The following is an 8798-nucleotide window of genomic DNA, read 5'->3' on the forward strand; positions in this document are numbered from 1 at the left end:
TTTAGGAGGACGAAGCTTCCGCTTCAAGTGCGCTCCTCAAGGCTACTGCGAAAGCCCATCCACATTCAGTCAGGCCCTGAAAACACAACTAGACACGATTGTTCTACAAAGTGGTTCAACTCTGATTCAGTACGTAGACGATCTGCTGATCGCTGCGGACACTGAAGAAATTTGCAAGAAAGCTACGTTATCATTATTGCATCACTTATGTGACATGAAGCACCAAGTCTCCCTTTCCAAACTACAATTTTGCCGACAAGAAGTAACCTACTTAGGTCACGTCTTGTCGAAGGAGGGAAGGAGACTGACACCAGAAAGAATACAGGCAATTGCAGAACTAAGTGCCCCAAGGACACAGAGAGAAGTTCGAGCTTTTTTGGGCATTACATCGTACTGTAGACAATGGATACCGAATTTCTCACTGCTAGCTAAACCCTTGCTGGCACTACTCCGTAAAGATACGCCCAATCCTATGCCCTGGTCTGAAGATTGTCAGACGAGTTTTCACAAGTTGCGTGATGCATTGTGTTCAGCCCCTGTGTTGGGAAACCCCAACTACAGTAAGCCTTTCACATTATATGTCCATGAGAAGGAAGGCTGTGCATTATCAGTCTTAACACAACATTTTGGGAACAGACAGCGCCCATGCGCGTATTTTTCGGCAACTCTGGATCCTGTGGCTAAGGCACTACCAAGTTGTCTGAGGGCTACCGCCGCAGCAGCTGTCTGCATTCGACAATCCGCTGGATTAGTCATGAATAATACTCCGATCGTTATGGTTCCGCACGCAGTAGACATTTTACTAAACAGGACGAAGACACAACACCTTACTAGCGCTCGACTATCCAGTTACGAACTGACGTTGCTAGCAAGCCACATCCACATAAAGAGGTGTGATACACTGAATCCCGCAACGTTATTACCCATTCCGACAGGAACAGACAAGAGTGATAAACATGACTGCTGCTTTAGGACAGAAGAAGAGACAAAAGGGAGAGTAGACTTACAGGACACTCCCCTTCCTGAATGCAATGATACTTTATGGGTTGACGGTTCATGTTTCAAGTTACCGAATGGTGATACGACTGCCGCATATGCTGTAACAACATTACACACCATTATAGAGACCGCACGTATTTCCCACAACTCTGCACAAGCTGCGGAAATTATTGCACTTACCAGAGCATGCGTGTTAGCAAAAGGAAAGCGAGTGAATGTGTACACGGACAGCCAATACGCCTTTGGCGTGGCTCACAGTTTTGGGAGATTATGGCGTGAACGTGGTTTCCTTACCTCACATGGTGCAAAGATACAACATGGTCAGCTAGTTAATGAGCTCCTTGAGTCACTGACCATGCCACTACAAGTTGCCATTATGAAATGCAGTGCACACAAGAAAATTCAAGACGATATTGGCCGCGGGAATGCATTTTCAGACGAGGTTGCGAAAGAGACCGCAAGGGACACGATGAGTCGAATGTATGTTGCGAGTCCCGCTAGATGTACTGCTGATGTGGGAATGTGTGAGGACACCATTGAAAGCATAAAATGCATACAAGCCGAGGCAACTGAGAATGAGTTGAATGAATGGAGAGAAAGTAAGGGTAGATTGGATGCGAATGGTTGTTGGGTCGAAGTATCGGAACACCAGCGATGGCTACTACCTAATGCATACGTACTTGCAGTAGTAACAATGGCTCACGGCATGGCACACATCAGTTCGAAAGGAATATGTAAGCTATTGGCCCCAGTATGGCAGAATAGCAATATCCCAAAATATGCAGAAAATGTGGTCAGAAACTGTATGATATGCCTAAAACACAATCCCGGTAAAGGAACTCCAACTCCAGCTGGTCACTTTGCGCCTCCTACGTATCCGTTCGAGGTTTTGCAGCTCGATTTCATTCACATGGAAAGGTGCAACAATCTAAAGTATGTGCTCGTTGTTGTTTGCGCTTTTTCAAGGTGGGTGGAAGCGTACCCCCTTAAAGACAATACTGCTATGACAACTGCCAAAGCCCTTGTCAAAGAGTTCTTCCCGAGATTCGGTATGCCTAGAATTGTCTGGAGTGATAATGGAAGTGAATTCATTGGACGAGTGATGAAGAGAGTGTGTGAGTGTCTAGGCATACACCAGAAATTCCACGCTGCAAATCACCCCCAATCAGCTGGATTAGTAGAGTGCTACAATGGCACTTTGAAACTCAAGCTAGCCAAGATCCAAGCCAGTACAGGTCTTAAATGGCCTGACGCCTTGCCCCTAGCACTCTTGTCAACTAGGATGACCGTCCATTCCAGATTAGGTCTTAGCCCCCACGAGATCGTGTTTGGCCGCCCAGCCAACGTCTGGGGCGTGCCAAGACCGAAGAAACTCCGCGAAATAGAACACCCCGTACTGCTTGATTATTTGTGCGAATTGACAGCTAAATTGCGTGTTTTACACCAACAGGTTCACAGTTCCTCTCCGCCAGCCTCTGACGATCCAGGTCATACCATCGAACCCGGCTCGTGGGTCCTGGTGCGGAATTTCCAGCGCACCAGCAACGGACAGCCGAGGTGGACCGGACCATACCTGGTACTTCTTTCCACGAGATCAGCGGTTCGGGTGGACGGCAAAAAGAACTGGGTGCATGGGACCCATTGCAAACCGGTCCCTCTGCCCCTTCCATACGACCGGTGGGTCGACAAAGGACTTGCCGACTCTAAGACTGAATCCGTACCTCGTTTCATCCCTTTCAGCGATGCACGTTTAAAAGAGACTGGTACCGAAAAGGAGAGTGATCGTATTTTGCAAGGACGTGTGTCACCATCTATGCAATTGGACACTACTGAACCTGAGACATTGTTTAAAGACCACACCGTACCTGAGAAGCGACGATATGACCTGAGATCCAGCCCCAGAGACTAATAAAACCTTGATCTAATGTGATTTCCCTTTTCCCCCAAGAACTATTTTTTTTATCTTCCAGCTCTCTCGTCCCAGGGAACTAGCTCATTTTTGATTTTCGAACCGCCATCCGGTTCCGCTGCTAGGGTCGCGGTTGAAGTGTAGGGAGTGCAACCAAGGAAGTTTTAGGTCCACGGTTCTGGTTGGTCCGAGGGAGTCACCCCGGACCGAACGGAGCGCGCTCCCTAGCAGAATCAACCTACCACCGCGGGCAGCAAGTAGAGGATGGAGTTTCCAAGGGTAGAGAGACCTGTCAAGCTTACGAACTTTGAAAAACAATTGTGTACTATACTGTCCAAGAAAAGATTTTTAATAATGTGTGTTCTAATGCTGTTTAGCGCTGTGATGCTTTTGATTGGTTATGCTCTATTCGTATTTCGAGTTTCCCTATTCTCAAATGACACTCTGCCAACGTCTTCTCCCACTCTCTCCCCACATTCTTTTCACCCTCTACCTGAACACGAGTCTGCCAGAAGGCTCGAATTTGTAAATAACTCTTTCATCCAACTCCTACACCAACACCAGTCTATAATGAACACATCAAACTGTTGGATATGCGGACTCATGCCGCACACGACGGATAAGGGTATCCCATACTTCATCCTGCCATTTAGTTATTATGGTTCTCTGTGGGCTTTTCAGACCATGTTCCTATTCGCCCTAGAACCATACCCGACCCGTTCCACTGAAAGCGATTCCAGTAACAAGGCACTAATAGCAGGGATAAGAAATATGAGTAGAGAGTTCAACACATATCTGACTATCCCCAAAGATGAACTGACTCCATACACTCGTTGGAACGTAACCAAACATGGCGTTTACCTGATCAAGAGCCAGGCAGCAAAGAAATCCCGCCCAGTTTGGATAGTGCCCCATCGAGGTCACCTATGTTTACAAGGTATTGGTAGAGATCCCACTGCACAGTTAGGAAAGAGCATTTGCACTGAAACATATGTGCTCGCCTCCCGAACTTCCCCTATACTCTTAGCAGCCAAAGGCACGTATTTCGTCTGCCACGACCAAGCCTATACATGGTTACCCCCTGACTTCTCAGGCACGTGTTTCATCTAATTTCTGCTGCCTCCTACCGACACGGCCCGAGCAGATTACCATCGGACAAGGACAGCTAGAGGTGTCGTGAGTAAAGACGACACCGCGGGTCAGGAATTCGCTGACTTCGCAAAAGGTTTTCTGCCATTTTGGGGGCCTATGGTGAACAGCAGGAATATTCGCATCCGCCGTGACTACAACGGCCGGAGCACTTGGCAATTTGACAACCGAGCTTCAGTCGGATCGACTTATGACCCTTCAGAACCGAATTGCCCTTGATATCATACTCGCCGATCGTGGTGGTGTGTGTAGAGTCATCCAATCCAGTTGTTGCATATTCATCCCTGATAATGCACCGACAGTATACCAGGCCATCTCTAAACTACATGAAATATCTGGTTCCCTTCACGTTGAAAAAGGGGATTGGTCCTTGCTAGGGTGGTTCTGGGGACTGATCGCTGCCTGGGGATGGAAAACGCTAATCTTCATTGGGATGATCTTAACACTTCTGTTTATGTTCTGCCTATGTGTCCAGTGCGCTCCTGCACTCTGTGGCCTCTGTGCTACTTCATGTGTACGGAAGCCTGCGTCAAGGGACGAACTAAGCAACAGGATGATGTTACAGCAGCATCTCCACGAATTCCTTCATACAGAGTTGGACTCGGATTAACATGAGTTATTGCCTTACATAAGGGCAAAAGGAGGGTCTGTGGTTCTGAAAATCTGGACCCTATTGTTATCCCAATATCGAGGTCCAATACCCGTGTCACAAAATATCAACGTACCATGACGAATTTAGTGTCCATGAACCGATAATGATTAGGACATCATTCCTATGTATTTGTGTGACAATCGAGGGTAGCCAACACCCCTAAATCGTAGTTTCCGTCCCAATCCCTTAGACTCCATTTTGTGAACGGCATCCATCTTACGTCTTGCCCTCATGTTAAGTCAATTAAAGGTCAAGCTTGATCCAAAAGGACACGTCCACCTTCCCTGACTTCCCCCTGACCTGTCCAAACTGACTCCATTGCCTTAAGCCAAACCTGTTTGGGCGGCTCCCCGCCCAGTGGCCGAATACGATACTATCGACACATAACATTCCACAAACCATTCACCCCATACAGAACATGCTTTCTACAAACATGCACCTGTCCATACTTCTTCTTTATGGCCAGTTTTATGACTGGGTGGTACCTGCCTTTATTGGTGCTTCATCGATATCTGATGGGAGTCCCGGATCTTGCTGGGTAATCCGTCACGAACTGGACATCTAAAATGTGGGTTTGCTTTCGTGACGCCGCACTTTGTATTATTACAGAAATATGTTTACAGCCATATCATAAACTCAAGAATTCTTGCTTGAAGCCATTATTTCTGTATAAAAGGAGAAGACTGGTTCTGTAAAAACGAACACGTATAGTCTCCTGAGAATACATGACCCGTGTTTGTCATGCTTCTAGGACACGTGTTACTTGGTAGCTACCAATAAAACTTGATCTCTGACTGCGACTGGAAGACTCATTGTTTCTGTGGTCCGGAACAAGGGAGAACTCAGAGGTCATCGGGTGTTATCCCCTGGCACCACCGGGTTCCTAAAAACCCGGCACCTCATGTCCTCGCTCCTGTTGGTAGCCTGTGCTTCTGTGATTCCTGTTGGCCTACATTGTTCCTGATTTAGCCTTCTATTCCGGTTCGGATTCCGGGCCTTCTTTTTCTCTTTCTGGCGGTTTCTTTCCTTCCTCTTAATTCCTGTAGTTACCACTTCTACCAGAGGTTATACCTAAGGGTTTTTTCCCACTTGGGATTCCTTCTGGAGGACACAGTCTGCTTAGGCTATTTCATTGTCAGCAGCACCGTGGCTACCAGAAGGGGTCTCCCTTACCTTGGACAGACCAAAACCCTCAAGAACTGAAGTCGTGAATCTCTCCAACACGCCAGAGCCGGTAAGAACATCACAAGTCTTGACACCGCCATTCTACATACCCAGTTGGGGTAGCATCTCTCCACAAGTCTGCTTGTCTGGCACTACCCTAAGATAGGGTGACCAACCATCTGTAAATTTCACAGACCGTCCGTTATTTAGGACTCTTGTCAGTGAGTTATTCTTTCACGGATGCCTTTTGTCTGTAATTTCGGACATTAGCACAAGCAGTCAGGGGGAGGCAGCCTGAGAGTTCTGTAACTCTCACTCCAGGGCCTGCTTGCGCTCCTGCTGTGATCTTAAGGGCCTGCAGGAGCCCCTCCTTGAACTGGCACAGATTGTTATCGCCCATCATCATACTGTATGTCGGGTTAATTATCACATACAGCATGATAATGGGCCTCTGTGCAATGACAGCATTTGCTGGGCCTCCTCTTACCAGAGCCTAGGGCATGGTACCCTGCTTTTGTTTAATGGCCCCTGTCACTGTGAAACAGCGCCTCATTGTGAACACCTAGTTCCAGTGCATCAGGAATGTTTTTAATTAAATGATCCCTCATTAAACCCTTGCCATAAGAAGCACTGGTGTCCTGGTAATCAGCACAATGACTGGATCTTTAAATGCCTCCTCTAATGGAAAGCAGATTGCTTCTGTAACTCTAGGACAACTGATCATCAATATGCAGAACTCCTGCCGCAGGCAATGACATCCTAGAACCTCCTTGAGGTAGGATGACTTACTAGCTCCAGGAAAAAAATCGGAGACACTTGCTGCAGGGAAATATTGATGCCATTAATTGCCGAAATTCTGATTTCCCTCTAACACTTCTCAATTTTTAGTACCTCTCCGATCAAGACTTGACAGCCTCCTGTGCCTCTTTTCACTGCTAGATTGAGGCACACACATGGCCAGTGCAGTTCTTTTGAAAGTGACCAACAGACCTTTACAGCCTTCCTGAGAGATTCTGGAGATTACTAGGTCGTGTTCTGGATCATGCTGCAAGCAAAGGTTCTGTGGCAACAAATGATGAACGCCATGCTGAATAAATCAAACATTCACCTCCAGTCAAGAAGTCTGGATTAAATCCATTGTTCTTTTGCTCACTACGCCACCCCAGTTTGGACCCAGCCATATGCAAATCAGTTTTGCCCTGCTCCTCATGGGAACAGTCCAGCCCGAACTGCCAAGCGAGGTCCTCCCTGGACTGGCAACAAGCATCCTTGGACCGGTTACAGGGCATCACCCTTCCTCAGCCAGGCTAGCTTGAATCCAGGGGCAAAGTTGTGCACCCTCCTCTGATGAGTCTGTAAAACTTACCTTTTGTCCTGAATGTTGACCCTTTGTCCTGAATTTTTACACTCAGCGTCCTGAATTTGCACCCATGCCAGCTGGTCACCCTACCCTAAGGTTGTGTGATGGGTACATCATGTTGGAGTCACTCATGCCTTCAGCCACTCACATTACAGACAATGTCTCGCCCAGTCTACCCACTATATTCGTGCCTTCTGCCCATCACATTGGCCTTGCCTGGTTTGCCCTCACTATGATCGGCCTGGTCTGGTTAGCTGATCATAATCAACAGAGCATGATGGTACACGAGTAAAGCCACAACCAAATCATCTGCGTTATTTAAGTTGGAGAATGTCTATTCACCAGTGAAATGTAAGCTGCAGACTTTGCTATGTAAATTAGCTAGCTCAGTAAGTGCATGTACCCAATGTATGTGATCATCAATACACCACACATTCATGTCTTGATCTAGTCTCATTGCAAAACTTGGAATGTTTGAAACACTTCAAGAGCTTATAATTAAAACCAATATTACACGCATTAATACACATTCACTCACCCCTGCCAGGAAATAAAACACAAATTTAGGAATACATAGTCATTCATGTCAGACATTTTTGAGAGGCCCGAGTCAAAAACTTAGTGTGGCCCCCACGTCATGAGCACTTGTTTCTAAGAGAAATCAAGCACCAGGGAAAGAAGAAAGAACCGCGTCTCCAGCACATGGTGCCGTTTAGTGGTTTCATGGTGTTAACTACTTCATCTTTATTAAAGACAACAGTCTTGCTTAAAAATATAGAACTACATTTTGCAACACGAGTGCGGCTCGTGAAAAAAACAAACGGCCCCTGGATTCATGCCACATCTTCCGGCCAATACAATTGGTACTTAGGATCCCATTCACTTGTTATGATGTTATGCTTGATATTTGTATCACAGCCAGGGCACGAGTCGGGGTTCCACGCGGGTGGACGGCATCCCCCCACTTATTTTCGAGGGTTTTCCAGGGTGGACGCCGTCCACCCTGCTCAATCAAAAAGCCGTCCACCATTTACAATCAAAACCGCGTCCACCCTTACAAAATAGGTGCGCGCAGGTGGATGGCTGAAATCGGAAGTTTCTCGGACTGCTGCAGGACACCACGCCGGTCACCACGCCCCTTCACCTACCAGGTTCGCCGTTGCAACCAATGGATGGACGCCGTCCCCCTGCGCAAAAGCGCTACACCAACTATTAAACACATACCTATTTTAACAGGTTTTTGCCTTTCGTGACGTCACTTCCAGTCGTGACGTCACTTCCTGTCTGTGAGCGTCCCCCCACTTCTTTATTTAGGACTTGTGCCCTGATCACAGCACGTACATATCAAAGGTGACGCATACCATCAAATGCACAAATGTTCACAGAAGGCACGTAATGGGGCACAAGTCCAATAATCCATCAAGGAAAGTTGAGGCACGTGATAAAAGTTCATTTTTCAGTCCTCTGAACAGTATCCTGATTGCATAAGCGCTATACAAAAACAGAGAAAATTGAATATTGTGTGAGGCAGCCGCGCAACACCCATTGGGCTCACAGGGCTTCAG

General features: G+C 47.1%; 1 long non-coding RNA gene across 2 annotated transcripts in view; it reads right to left on the reverse strand.

Annotated features, from left to right (window-relative positions):
- The window catches only part of LOC144798689 (uncharacterized), a 367086-nt gene that overhangs the window by 354521 nt on the left and 3767 nt on the right, over positions 1 to 8798 (reverse strand). The gene's annotated exons all lie outside the window — the stretch shown is intronic.

The sequence above is a fragment of the Lissotriton helveticus genome, chromosome 12 (genome assembly GCF_964261635.1).
Source record: "Lissotriton helveticus chromosome 12, aLisHel1.1, whole genome shotgun sequence".
Classification (NCBI taxonomy): domain Eukaryota; kingdom Metazoa; phylum Chordata; class Amphibia; order Caudata; family Salamandridae; genus Lissotriton; species Lissotriton helveticus.